Here is a 15,421-nt window from a genome sequence, read left to right as displayed (position 1 = left end):
ACAAGAACTCATGGAGTCACTGAGTCATCAGATCCACTCCTCTTCAGCAAGTTAGTCTATATTCCCTTCATTCTCAACCAATACTGTGCCCAGATTGTGAATATTAGAAGGCTGGGGAGTCAGCACTTCACTCAGCAGTCATTTTAATCAATCAGTACATCTTTGTTGTATTTTCACCTGTAATTTTACCTGTTCAAACATTTCTTGTGGTATTCTAAGTGGGTTTCCATCCAAATGTATGTTGGGTATCGTTTCAGGAATTTTCCAATTCTGGTGCTAAACGGACACTTTAATGTTGTGCATTTTGTTTCTCTTAAAGTTAAGTACTGCAAATACATCTAAGCTGCAGCTAAGGTTCTTTACCACTCACAGCGTCTAGTCTGATGACCAAAAAGCTCAGTTTTGTCTCAGACCTTACAAACTGCCATTGACTAATTTAGATTCTCCCACATGCCTTCTGACAAACTCTAGCAAAGATTTAATGTGACCTTTTTTCTCTCTGCCATAACGTTTCGACTGCAGAAGAACCCAGCTTGTGCTCCTCCATAATAACCCCTCAAAACTCCTTCAAAATAGTCACAGGTGTATTTTTGGCCTCCCTCAATAGTTCACGTCCTGTATGCTCATTGTGTTTTATGTACGGCCTGTTGTATAAAGATTTATGCATGTGCCATATTTAATGACTAGGCATGACTGAGTTGTGATTTCCAATAATCTTTTGACAGAGTTGATTGGAGTCTTATTGGTGTAGATTTTGGCCATGCTGCTGATTCACCAGGAATCTGGACCTTCCAGATACCCGTGTATTTACAGGATAATACAGTCCTTTAAACACATTTAACTACTTGACACTGGAAACCAATTAGCTGCACTAGTGAGGATTTGGGTCAGTTAGGGGGGTTAAACTGTTTCTAATCACTTATTTTTAGTTAAATATATTTGATTTAGATTACGTTGCAGAGATCTGTTTAACTTTGACACTATACTGCCAAAGCAAAAAAAATAAAATAAAATAAAATTATTCTTTTTGACTTTTGACAGGCTGGTCATTTGCCATCATTACAATGGGAACCATCTCCAGAAAACACTAGCTTCACAATGTCAGTCAGCTGAAGTCATGAGAAATTTCCATTTAAAAGACATAATTTATATTTATATCCCATACGCATGTATGTATAATCTGACTTTTACACAGAATCTGTACTACATTTAACAGCTTCAGCATGTGGGTAAAGTAATTGGTAGGTACAGTGTATCATTGGTAAAGAACCCCACTTAGCAAGACAGAAACAGTGAACAGTCGCAGGTCAGGTTTGTGTTACAAAGGTCACTCATTTTCCAAGCATGGGCGGGCTGGAGCACACACGTGCGCGTGTGTGCGTGTTTGTTCCTGGGTAACAGTAGGGTATATTTGTGAGACTCCTCTTCAGCAATCTTATGGCTTCAGGGAAAAATCTGCTCCGGTTTTGAAATACTGCAGGGCCATTTGGTAGGCAGCAAGGGACTAAACACTTTGTGGTTTGGGCGGTTTACAATGCCGGTGTTACTTTAAGCCTTCCTCCCACACCGCTTCTTGTAAATCTTCTGTACAGGTGGGAATTAGCAACAGTAATGTAGTGAGCCATGCACACCATCTATTGCAAGGCAATGGAATCAGACATGGAAATACCCAAACCAGATTTAAGTGCATCACATGCAAAGGATTTTCCCCTCTATTATATCTGCTTATGTGATGACGTCTCCAGGCTCGTAGGAAGGAACTTGAGCCTGCCAAGATGTTCATCTGCAAACTCACCATTAAGCAGCGAGGGGTGGTCCCTTTGTAGCTTCCTGATGCCAGTGTTCAGCTCATTTGTCAGAAGTGAGAGATTGGTCTACACAACATGCCTCACATTGTCACAAATTCACACCAGGCTGTTTCATTACAGAAGCAGTGGGCTCAAGTGTTGCACAGTATTCAGATACTATAAAAGCATTTCAGTACTAATAAAAAAAACAGTACTATTCCACCATTTTATTAGTACTGGTATTATAAGAACAATAACATTTTAAGATGTGCGACAGCAGGACAGTGTGTGTATGCAGCGCTCTGTCTCCTGTGTCTGGCCGCAAATGCAGTGGGTGTGCTGTATTCTCGAATACGCTGCAGGCAGCTCTCATGATGAAGAGATGCATGATGGAAAGTGCAGGAGCTCTTTCTAACCCCACTTGACAAAGCCGACAGGCAAAGTGATTATGGAGTCATTTATTTATTTTGCAGCCAACAGTCAGGAGCGAGCCCACGAACGCCACAAAACATGGATCCGACATTACAGAAAATGTAAGACTGTATGGATGTAAAAATGCTGCCTGCTTTCTGTAGCCAGTGTCTTTAAGAGTGATGCAGCCAAACAAAGATTATTTCACTCACCTCCATAGACGGCCTCAAGTATTTGTATTAAGTATCTCCTGAAAATGAAGGCGTACCTTTAAAAACACACCTACATGCATCAGGCAAACAAGAAAACACTTAACAGCACATAAACTCCAATTTTATTGAGCATGAAAATAAACATAAATGACACTAGCTGTAAGCACTTCATGGTGATTAAGTTCAAACCCAGGATTAGCTTGCACACTGAAGTACTGTATTAAAGTAGACCTAATACAAATAACTCAATACGCTTTCTTGGCAAAGGTCTGTTCTTTACTGAGTGTGTTTTCTAGTTTTCTAGTCTTTTAGGCTTTATCAAAATTTTATTTTGACTACGTTTAATGCTCTTTTGTCGAGTATTCCTCTATTTGTCATGATTTTTTTTTTAGGTTTATTCTTTTGAGTGGGTACCGTATTAGTATCAAATCAAGCTATTTAGGCAAGTATCTGTGTGGAAATCGGTATCAGTATCATGACTAGTAGTTGGCTCACGAATTTGGTGTCTGCAAACGTTTGTCAGTGCTGAATACAAATATGACATAGCATGCATGCCATAAAAGTTTCATAATTGAAAGACCTGGACCAATGACAATAATAATGATTTACAATAGGGAGAAGCTAGAGCTCTAATAGGGAGACAAAGCCCTCTAGCCAACAAATCACTCATCTTCAGTGACCTCTTACAATGTGTGATTTGGTAATTGACATTCCCTCTCTCATGTTGATCCTGGCTTCTGGCTAGTTGTTCACTCAGCACTATTCACACTATTCAATTCCTAAAAGATGTACTTCATCAGAAACACTTCTCTGAAAAGCTGTGGCGATCAAAAGGCGGGTGGGAGTAGGCTTGTCAAATTTGCAAACACAACAGTATACCTGTAAACCCACCGCTTTTTTCAAGCCCTCTGTATATTAGAGACATTTAATTTTCCCCATGACATGATGCACTCAGCTGTCTGAAAACAACTGATGAAGAAGTTTGAGGCTATGTAAAAAAAAAACACAGTTTCAAAGAGTCACAATTATTCAGGGCCTCAGCTTTTGAGAGTTTCTCAGATGCACAGATCCATGGCCAATTAATTGGGATGGAAAGATTCTTTTTTGCAACACCAAAATCAACTTATCCCTTAGAAGATGGGTAGTTCAGTAGAGAAAAAGGCTGTACAGTCGACAACTGTGGACTGACTTTTTATAAAGAGCAACACTTTTCTACTGCCAGCATCAAGCTATTATATGGATTAAAAGAATGCTTTTAATAGATAATATTTGCATTTTCAGTGATGAACCTTGACTTGGATGCAACACACGGTGTGTTTACTGTCAAGCAGAAACGTTGGGGAGGATATCACAACTGCTTTTTTGACGGTCACAGACTGACTTTTTAATACTCCTGCCAGCGAGGAAATACGGTAGGTGACCTAACACGAAGGCTTACTACTGATGGTCACAATGAGAAGGCTCAGTGTCAAAGCCATTATACAAGCCTGTAAGAAAATACACACACAAATCAACCTCTGCTAGCGTGACAAGAATCTTGACTCCGCAGACAGCCTTCAGGGAGATTTCCCTTTTCATCAGCTTTCTCTCATCTCCCAACCAGAACCAGTTAGAAGATTGGGATTTAATATGCTGTCACTCATCTCCTGCCTGATTTGGATGACAGGCGGGTTCGGGAGCGGCTGTGGAGTGGATGCAAACAGAGCAGGGAGGAATTTCGAGGCTTCGGAAGATTCCCCACTGAGCAAAGAGGCAATCATTAGGAATTAGAAAGGGCAGGAGAAAAGGGGAAAATAGTTCAAGGGATAGGGGAATAAATTTAATGCCGAGTCAATAAGTATAGATTTTTATGTAAATTTCTATACAGCACTGGGGTAGATGTTGAGTCATGGGCTATCAGGGCACAAAATAAGGCTAAAGCAGAGGAGGGGATATTATCTACTATTCTCTGTGCCTACAGTTTTTTAACCATTCTGCATCTCTCCTGGCCTTGCTACCTCTCCGGTCACTGACAGTTTTCATTGACCAGCACGCTTCTTTTCTCTATCTCATTCTCTTCCCCTCTCATTCGCTCCCTCCCTTCCCCGTTCCCTTTGTATTTCTGCCAAGCAGTCAAATGGATGTTGGCATATTTTAGAGCCCTGTTGTCCAACTCTCTCTGATGCACAGGCCAAGTCCATGGCTCAGCAGAGTGCAACTTGGCAGCCGACGAGACAAGCACACTAAAGCAATTAGCGCGGCCACCAACAGTCGCTCAGAGAACCGCGCGTCCATTATGTTCACGAGTCAAATAGGGAGTATTATTTATATCTAAAGGTCAACACCCTTGCTGTCAGAGGATTTCAGGTCTATTAATGTGGGCCGGTTACACTGCAGGCACAAAAAACACGAGAAGTTTAAGCAGAGGGAAGTTAAAAGGCCAGGGCTGGGACAGTGCCACCTTTCCTGCACGTGCACACAAGCACAAGTTTGACACACACGCGCAAACATACAGCGTATGGAAACACGTGCCTGGGCGAAGAGGTCAGTCAAAGTGACGCACTGTTAAAGGCGGCGGAGTATGACAATCTCAGAGGGCCTGACCGCCCTTGCTGTCAAAAAAGATGACCCTCATCTCACAGTCTTTGTTACGAACAAGGGAGGAAGCAAAGTGGACAAAAATGACAGCAGAGCCTAAGAATAGTACAGGCTGGGGGGATACCTGAGAGTGGCTGGCCTGATGCGACTTGCTCGGCAGGATTGAATTGCAAGGGTTTCTGTGCAGGCCTGCAGTTGATGAATAATCCGAGTGAGGGGGAGTCGTGTGAAAATTAGCACCTAAAGGTGTGAAAACTGATATCTGAAGCTACATTTTCATAATAACAAGATCTCCTGTAGTGTCTACGATGTAAATTCAGTGTTGATTCATGATGTTCTGTATGTAAAGCAATGCTCCTCCTCCAGAATTATTATTTATCAGCTTGAAGAGAAAAAATGGGAGACAACCAATTCCAGCATGTTGGTGACCGCTGCTGAACTAATGCAGCTTTTGCTTTCTTAGGGTGTTTTTGGTACAATTTAATAAAAGATATGCAGGTGCTGAGTGCTGACCTGTCTAACTACCTGCTTGTTTGAATTTGACTTCTACCCACAGCAATATTTTTAGCTCCTGTCTAACTGATTATTGCTTCATTGAGGATGCCACCTGTGGGATTTTCAACACTTCTTGCAGTAGGTATAATTATAATTTTATAAACTTCTTTGTTTAGTGGGCCTCATATTAAGCCAGTTAAAGCAAAACTGTTTTACAAGATTATTAAAATAATACCAGATTAAGATTTTCAGTTCATGCATGTCCAGGTCGAGTTTGCTAATACACCGTGTGATTTATGATGGCCACTCTTTGGTCGTGAGCAGAGGGCCTGGGGTGACGATGTCAGTCAATACCTGCAATATTGCCTCATTTGCAGCAGCTGTCAAAGTGACTTACACCCGTGTGCACGTATACACATACACACACTCACAAACACACCTCTCCCACTGTCAAAGTAAATTGGGTGCATGTTCTCTAAACCCTATTTATGGATCTCCCATTGTTTTTCTTGATGCAGTGTCTGACACGGGGAAGAAAGGGCGAAATTCATCCACCCATCATCCAGGGAGGGAGCAGGGAAAAAAACATGTACAAATTTGAAACTGAGAGACAGAGATGGACAGACGGGACAAAGAAGATGGAAAGGTTGAAAGAGACTGGCAGGCATAAGAGAGAGATAGGTGGATAGACAGGGAGGGGGGAAGGTGAGAAACAGACAGAGGGATAGACTCAATGCCATGAATTCAGCTGTCACCCACCCACCACCATCACCTTCTCCACCTCAGCTTCGTGTCACTCAAAGCTGATGACAACCTCCATCCTGTGTCTGCCTCCATCAACTCAATCACACAAGGACCTGATAATGTCACCATACCACGAGCGCCACATCAAGCTAGTACACTACTATGTGTGTATATATTTGTGTGTCTGTGTGTGTGGAAATGCCTGATTGTGTGTCTGTAAGAGAGCCTTCTTGAGAGAAGCCTGTCTGACTGTTGGACTATCTCACAAGCTCCCATTCTGAGGAAAGCCTATGGATTAGGCAGGGCCAACAAATACACCCGTCATAAATCTTCGACCAGGACATCAAATGCTTCCATCTCAAGGCTGCATTGAATACTCTGCAAAAAATAAAAAAGAAAAGAAAAGAAAAGAAAAAAAAACAGCTCTGTGGCTGAGGTTAAATCCAGGAAACATGTTTGGATGATCGATTCTGATCCAAGTTTTTTTTACTTTTTCTTTTCTTCCAGTGAGACATCGTGTAGCTAAACAGGCATCAATCAAAACCTTCATTATCTTAATGTTCTTATCAGATTATAGCTTTGTAAAAAAAACTACTCAAACTTCTATAAGGTACAATACAGTACACTGTACTTTTATGCTTTTGCCAAGTTGAATATTCCCATTTCTCATATCCAAAATCTAGTGACAATTAGATGTTAATAGATCCAAACCCACTCAGACTCAACAGCTGCTTTCTCAGCTTTGCGTAGATAATTCACACCACTCAACCAGCTAAGACACGCAGAGAAGCTAGGAAAACACTGCCTACTGCCTACTATTAAATGTAGCACCCCCACACTCTAAACGGTGTCTAAAACACAGTGGAATTAGCACAGCCAAGAATAAAGGGGGCACCAGGTGAGTTTTCTTAAGGTAGCTACCACCAAGGTTTACTGAATTTACTGAACCCTAGAAAAAAGCATCTAACAGAGATTGAGATGTTTCCAAAAATACAAATGATCAACCTTCTGTCCTGTCCCTGAACACACCACCAGTGATGGTACGCTATTCTGTGTGTGCTAATCACACTGTGGCTGTGCTGTGTTATGTTCTTCATGTAAAACACACAAAGACAATGACAAGTCAACATCTTGCAGAAACACAGACAATATTCCATTTCCAGCAGGTAAATATATGCATTAATATGCAGGGGGCGTCATGGAGATGTGTGATGTCTCCAGAAGCAGGTTCATTCTCTTTGTTGTAACTATTTATTTAAATAAATGACCAGACTGTGTTTAAAATTAAGATGGGCAGAAAATAATACCAATAATACAACCTAGGCCTAGGATTTTAACAACAGACGCCCTTTGAAATGTAGAAAGAATATGCAGACACGAACTATTTGGCATTATTACCAAATTAAAGGCTCTTCTTAAACATTGAGAAGCTGAAATTACTTTCCCCTCAGCTGTTTACTGTACCACCTCTAACACTCAGTGTCATCATGTCTCTTAAACTCACAGTAATTCTGCATCTAAAGCACAGAAACACACACACAAACACACACGTGCACACAAATAAACATTGCAGGCCTGTAGGTGGTGCGAGCTGGCTGATTTCACTCCACAGTAAAAGAGCTAACATGGAAAAATGTTTTTAGCTAATTATGCTCAAACTACTGTTTCCCATCTAACAATGTCCTGCTATCACCGTCTCTTTCTACTCCTCCAGTGATGCAGGGTCTTTACTTTCTCCCGAGCCTCCACCTCTCTTCTTTACTTTTCCCAAGAATCACAACAGGTGACAAGTAAACGGACAAGTCTCAAACAACCTAAATCCGCCTTTTGGTTATGGCACAGAATGAGAACTACACTGATTGTTGGCTGACATTTTACATTATTTTAAAACCATATTTTAAATAAATCTTTATAATTAAATGTATATTCATCATACATAGTATTGCATTTTTGGAAAATGTATAATCAGTACTCTAAACTGTGATATCATTTGATAAAGTCAAGTAATTTTTGCACTTATTTAACACAAAATCTTTAAACATCCTCTTAAGCCTCTAAGAGTTTTACAAGTTCGTAATTCATCCTCGAGTTTGTTTCATAAAATCAATCCTGACCGAACCACATCTGCTTTTCAATTTCATCTTTGCTCTTACGTTTCAGATAATTTTGTATCGTGTACTGTACCTTCAATCTTGTATATTATTTTTTTTACTTTATATAATATCTGAGCAATTTTAAAGTCTACCATATCATCAGATTTCATTACCTGTGATTTAAGAAACAGATGGTTTGACGGTTCTCAGTAAACACCTATTACTAATTCTTCTGCAAAATGAAAGTCGGATTAGTGCGAGTTTTAGAGGCATTTATTTTCCATCAGAAAGTATGAGAACTGGTAAACAAGACTACAGCTATGTTGTCTCTGAGAGACGGAGCTGAATGCTAACATCAGTATCTTTACTGTACCACGTTACTGGTAGCACCGACTGAATAAATCAAGTGAATCACAAATTTTGTTCAACTTCAACAGAAGAGCTGGACATACAGTAGATTCTCACTCTAAATGTGAGTGTTTGAAAAAAAAAATGTGTTGGCATTATTCTCTAACCTAACTAATGTTATTTTAAATAAATCATTCAGCAAATTTTCCTGTAGTGCTGTGTCCATCACTGCTTCTGCCCCTTGCAGCTGTTTTCACTGCTGTGCGCTTGGCTTGTGTTGTGGTTGCTCCCCCTCCACCTTCCCAAGGCATTGTTCCTGCCCTGTTGAAATCTATGCACATATTCAGAGAAATGTCCTTTCCTGTCTGTGCAGGGTGCCCCATTTTCAAAGTATAACTTATGGATTTATTCATTAACTTTCATTATGTCCACTCAGAGGACACAAGAGGAGACAAGGAGGAGAAGAGCGCACGTGTGCGCCTGAGTGTGGCTGTAGCCTTGCATATGGACAATGATGTGGAGGATTATGGCTAACCTTTAGTTGTGGCCATTTAAAAATGATTAATTTGCCGCTATGTTTTTAGCCGGAGGGCAGATACAAGCAGAGAAAACTTATAATTGCCTCAGTGCTGCATACCCTTCTCAATGTCAAGCCTATGATAGAGAACCTCTATTCAATAATGTCTAATCTAAAAGGGATTTAATCAGAAAACTGATACAGTTGAAAAAGCAGCAGGGTCATTAAGTTATTTGCCTTCCACTGACATGTTTTGTGGTCTGTAAAAGGTTTTTTTGCAGCAGCCCACACTTGTAAAAAAATAAGTGAGAAAGCCCTGTGTAAAATGTCTTCTAGAGAGCTGAAAAGCCTTTTGTATACTTGGCTTCAAATAAAAGCGCACATAATTCAGAATTATATAAGAGTTTTTCCATCGAGTGCAGGAGCAATTTCCTGCTAGGATTTTTACTTTTAGATACAAACTAGCTTCTGGTTTAATCTGCTTTCCTTTTCTACATGTTTCATTTGGCAGTAAACTTTATATTTTGTGTGACAGTTATGTGACAATTTGGTAAAGCACTATCATAAAGTTTAGGGAGTTAGAAGCAATAGCTAAAAATAAAAAAAAACCTCAACTTCATGTGACAGATACCTCACTTCCCAAAATGCAACTAGACACTCCAAGCCCGATGATCACTTCCTGTTAATGCAGAGTTTGATAATGTCATCATGGTGACACCTTTAAGTTTAGTTTCTCTCAAAGACCCTCAGTTATTGTTTTTCACAAATACGTTTTCAAATTAAACGCATTAAACTGAAGATTAATAATTACAGGAGAAACCAGAGAGTCAGGAGGAAGATTCTCAACTAAGTAACACCACGGAATAACCGTATGTTAACTTTTTCTGCAGTTTCAGAAACACTGACATCTTACATCTTCAATTCTGTCAAAGTCTCATTCCTCAAGTTATGAGAAAGTATTGCATCAATATGCGTTAAATAACTCAGAATTGGGCCAAACAAACTTGATTGGGACATCTTTTGTACTGCTGTAATACTATTTGTATACTACCTAAAGTATGTGATGCATTGCTTGTCTTGTTGGTGAAAACATTTTTTACAAGTTTTCAAAGGCAGATCTGTGACCAGTATTTTAAGTGTAAAAGTATAGATATTTAAAGCTAAAAATTTAGTTATGGAATATCTCTTTTTGCATCTTTCTTTCATTGAAACCGCTGCAGCAAACGCGTGCATTCACAAAATTGGGACAGCTGTAGTCACACTGCAAATGAAATTAGTAGCAGTCACTGTGCAGCAGCAGGCAATGCATGTCCTCTTTCCTCTGGACCCTTTTTTTTTTTTTTTATTACAACAGCCACTTCAATCGCCAGTGTACTCATATTAAGAGAAATATCTCATATCGTAAGTCATATGAATATAATACATGTTTCAATCAGCTTTGGCTAGTGTGACAGCTTCTAAACAGTAGCAATTAAAAACACTAACAATATAAATAATACCAGAACAGAAAACACAGCATCCGTCCTATTTCATCCTCGTCTTGTTGCACTCTTCTTGTGCAATCCTTGTCCTCATTTGCATTTTAATTCCTGTGCTTGTGCAGCTCGGCGTGGCTAATCCTGTGCTAACCTAAATGAGGCCTGTGTTCTCAGCTAAAGAGTGTGTGTTCCTGTCTCGGCCTCGCCGCTTCACTCTGAATAGCCTTTTCGTCCCTGTCAGAGGACGCACACTAATTTTTCCCGCACACACAAATACACCCATGAGGTACTGTGCCACACACACACGTAAGCACAGACAGGCAGACACACATTCATCAATAAAGCTTGAAATCTTTTTTTCTATCTCAAACACACCGCATAACCTCACTTCTTTTTATTTCCTGCAGCATCATATCTTGGTGAAGAAGAGAAGACAGCCAATTAAATCAATCCTCACACCTTGTGTATATGTTATGCAAATACTCCCACAGCTGAGGGAAGGAAAGAGGTGACAAATTCTGGCTCTCAGCCCTCTCTCTCTCCCGTCTACCTGCAGTAAAAAGGTGCTTAGATGGAAAGAGGATTACAGCTTTGCTACCCACCTGAGACGCCTGTTGGGGGCTTTATTGTGTTTGTGCGTGAAAAGCCCTTTTACTAAAGTGCTGACGAGCCATGGCGAAATGCCGAGACAGAGTGAGGGAGATGCAAATTGTGCTGTTGGTGAGTGCATCCTGATTGTATTTAGATAATGCTTAACACAGCAGCTGTTCATTTAGGTGTGAATGTGTGTGCGTTTGTCTGCCCTAAAGTGTATGTGTGTGGATATGCAAGAAGGCAGTGTGTCTGTGTGCGCCGAGGTGTAAAAGCATCTCCTTGTGTTGAGTTTGTAGTTGTTCTCATCCAGTTTTGGGCGGCTATTGTCATTAAAAGCACCAGCTACCATTTGCTATCGCTTGGACATCGCCACAACCATTTGGGATCCCACTGAATAGTTCTACAGATGGGTTTCCAAGGAAAGTATAAGCATGTGTCATTAACTACCCCGATATGGACCATGTTGTATGGGTTAGGTCGACTGATATGATCATCTTGTAGTTCTTTCAGAAACCCGATGAGCCCATAACATACAATGTTTTTAGATCTTGTTTTTCCCCCCCTGCTCCTGTTTGTTGTTTGGTCAGGGATCCCACCTCCTGTGCTCACCGCTGGGACAATTATTTGCCTTTAAACGCTTGCACCACAGTGTGTGTACAAGTGATAGAAAAAGGATAGAGTTGGTTTTGAAAACACACTACACATTTAGCTGATGTTCCAACACAGCACTGACATTGCCATCATGCTTGGTTTGCTATTCTGCAAATATTAAGTTTTTTCCTAGTACATTATAAATCATCATTAGATATTTTGACAACCAGTCGGCCTGTAGTTGTTGCTGAATATTTAACTTAAAGGGGCTCTGCATTTGTTTTACATGTCGGTCAATTTACAGCACCAGCACTACACATCTTGTAAAAAAGGGACTTGTATAATGTCTCTTAAAGCTCTGGAGGGGCTTTGTCAATGCAGAGAGAGTCCTTGGAGAAATAAATTTTATTCTGGGGCATGGCTTTTGAAAGACGTAGGCAATACCGGGGGTTGTAAAAAAATGCTACTAAGCTGCAAAAATATGTTGGAGGATCCATGGTTTTTGAAGACTGAGACATTCGCAGGATTAAAAGTCAGGATATCATCAACTTTATCTCGGTATAACAGACAGAATTATAACATTTTTATCTTTGGTACAAATGTACAGAGAAAATATACAAGCAGAAACTGGAATGTTAAAAACTTAATAAATAATAAATAGATTAGATAATCACTGAAAATTAGCACTTCTTAAATGTGCAGACTTGATGCCATCTTATGTCTTGTATTGACAAAAGAAGAGGTGACCTTCTTAATTAAAGGTTCCCAGTGGGGATTTCTGTTTCTGTTTTTACTCAGTGTTACTAACCTAATGCATTGCACGTATCGCAGATGAACACATTTCCTCCTTCATAAAACATTTGTTTTCATACTTGATAAAAAATAACTTTGACTTTGTTTGCTACAAAAACCGGTTTTGTTAATTACTAAACAGGCAAAGCTTTGATACATTTTTATGAATTTTGAGAAATATACCATGTCTACATTGCACTAACAACGTTTATGGATGCATTTAATATTTTGTCTTGACCTTTCATGCTACGTTCTAACAGATCAGACAGAGCTGACAGTCAGGTTGAAAGTAAATGTACTTAATTTCCATTCCACACTGAAATATAAATTAAAAAGTTTAAAAAACGAATAAAAGGGAAAAGGAAAACTCTGCTCTGCAAATTAAAATGTAATTTCATTAAAGCTACCCGATCTTTCAAATCAAACACCTGTTGTTTGGCTGGAAATTGGCTGCATGACAGCACGTTGAAAGGTAGAAGACTATTGCAAATACACTTTAAATGTCATGGACATTCTGCTAACATTTTGACTGCAGTTACAGCTACAGACATACACACACTCTCTCTCTCTCTCTCACTCACACACACACACACACACCCCTCTACATGTCATTTAGGACTGCACTCACGACCTATCACCAGTCAGACTCCAGTGAAAGCTTGCCCATGACTATTTTTAACCCCCTGTCATTCCTGTTTGCAGCATCAGTCAAATGCATAAAGGTTTAATCCAGACATCCAGCTACACATGGCAATTTACTGTAAGAAGAAGTGGGGATAACATTTGTATTGTTTTTTTTCTCTTTAGACTCAGCAGAGTGAGAGTCCTGGCACTCCTCACTCATCTTCATTAACATTCCTTACAGGAGCCAACCCCTTTGTAACCCTATTTAGCTCCCCACCCACAGGAACACATGCACTCATACACTCGGTCTCATTACAAATCTGTTATTTTACATTCACACACGCCTGGTACGGGCACAGGTTGCGCTTTGAACAGGACCCAGCAGTGGAAAGCGTCAGCAACTGCGCTGCGGCCCATTTAGCATTCGACTCAGCCTTCACTCTTAGGACAGTGGGGCTTGAAGGGACAGCGCAGTGTTAGAGGCTTTTAGCATTCTATAGACGACTCAGCACTGATAGAGAGAGGAAGAAGTACAAAGATGGAGAACAATAGTAAAAAGCCAATAGAAGAGTAAGAGAGGAACGGTGGATGGTTGTGAGAACAAGGAAAGGGGAAAGATAAAGAGACAAAGAGATAGCAGCACTTTTCTGTGTTAAACATCGCAAAGCAAAGTGTTGTGTTACTGTGTCAATCCTCAGTTCATCGCGCTGTTCAATTACAGTGCAAAGTAGATTTTGTGAGCATTGGAAAATAATAAAGGGGTGTTTTGCAAATGCATGGCTAAACAAGAAGAATGTGTTTTTCATCTTTATCCTGCCAGTGGCATATCTTGTTTTTTTGTTGTTTTTTTTTGGAGCTGCTTGAGTGTCTGAAAAGACAAATTGCATCATATCTGACGCACTAATATTCTGTGCACTCAACCTCCCAAACAGATGCATGTGGGAGGTGGTGTGGCTGCTGCAGGTGAACCATATGCCCAGGGTTGGAAATTTAAACTTGGCTATTTTATACAATTGCTGAGCTACCTCTTTTCAATCAATAGCTTTTAGTCCTAATTGGCACCAGGAGAGATGTAGAGATGTATGGTGCTTAAATCAGTCGGCATTAATCCATAAATTAGAAGGAGGGACTCTTACAGTGTCTGCTCTCCACAGCTGCATTGTATGATACAGTGTGAGCTCCTCATTCGGTTCATTAAATCCCTGCAGCCATCTGAAGGCAGGGGCACATATGTGTTGATGAGTCTGTCCCGGACTAGTGCGCAGCATCATTGCAGACAAACGCCCAAAAGCATTTAGCTTGATTAAGTCACATGTATGCAAATTACACCAACCTGCTGCAAAGTAACCGAAAAAATATAATGTTATTTGTATCACACTAATCCATTATGCCTCTGTATTGTCTCACCGTCTCCTCTGTATTGTCTTTAAGCAGCAAACTGCATGTTCATGTTTTCTTCTTCAAATGCATCACAGTGTACATGCTGCTGTGTCACATTTTACAGTATGTTGTGACCATTTCTGACATGAAATATACTTGAAATAAAACTGAAATGACATTGGATTTATGTTGTTGCATAAATGGCTTCAATAGTATATTCATATCGTCATTGTACAAGTGAAATAAAAAACCCACAGCATCCACACTGTTCAGATTGTGCTCTGCACCATTCAGACAGTATAATTTCCAAAGAAAAGTTTCTTTCCATTCGTTAAGCTATGTTGTTGACACTGACTGGCTTCCAGGGAATTTATTAATCCTCACACCCTCTGATTTACAGCATCCAGCCCTTTTGAACTATGAGCAGCTGCACCTGCCTGAATCACAATACAGTAGCAGGTGCACTTGGAGACGCCCACCCAGAGTGTCGCTCTTGCGCTCGTCCTTGCACGTAGGCCCCTTAAAACGATACACAATGGTGACCTAAAAAACTGCACAGCAAAAATTCGTCTTCTGCAACTCATACCGTGCTCCATCTAAAGAGCTGTATTAAAAGCTACAATTTAGCTAACCATAATCTAGAGGAGTTGTCAAATGAATGCAGTACAAGTAGTTGTAAACTGTTTCTGCACGGAACTTTTATTGTAAAAGTTAGAACATTTTGAAAACCCTGGCTTGCAGGGCCAAGGGGGTGGAACTCATGACTTTAGTGTTTGTA

The sequence above is a fragment of the Channa argus genome, chromosome 23 (genome assembly GCF_033026475.1).
Source record: "Channa argus isolate prfri chromosome 23, Channa argus male v1.0, whole genome shotgun sequence".
NCBI classification, from domain to species: domain Eukaryota; kingdom Metazoa; phylum Chordata; class Actinopteri; order Anabantiformes; family Channidae; genus Channa; species Channa argus.
The sequence above is the reverse complement of the archived record's forward strand: the minus strand, read 5'-3'. Positions refer to the sequence as shown.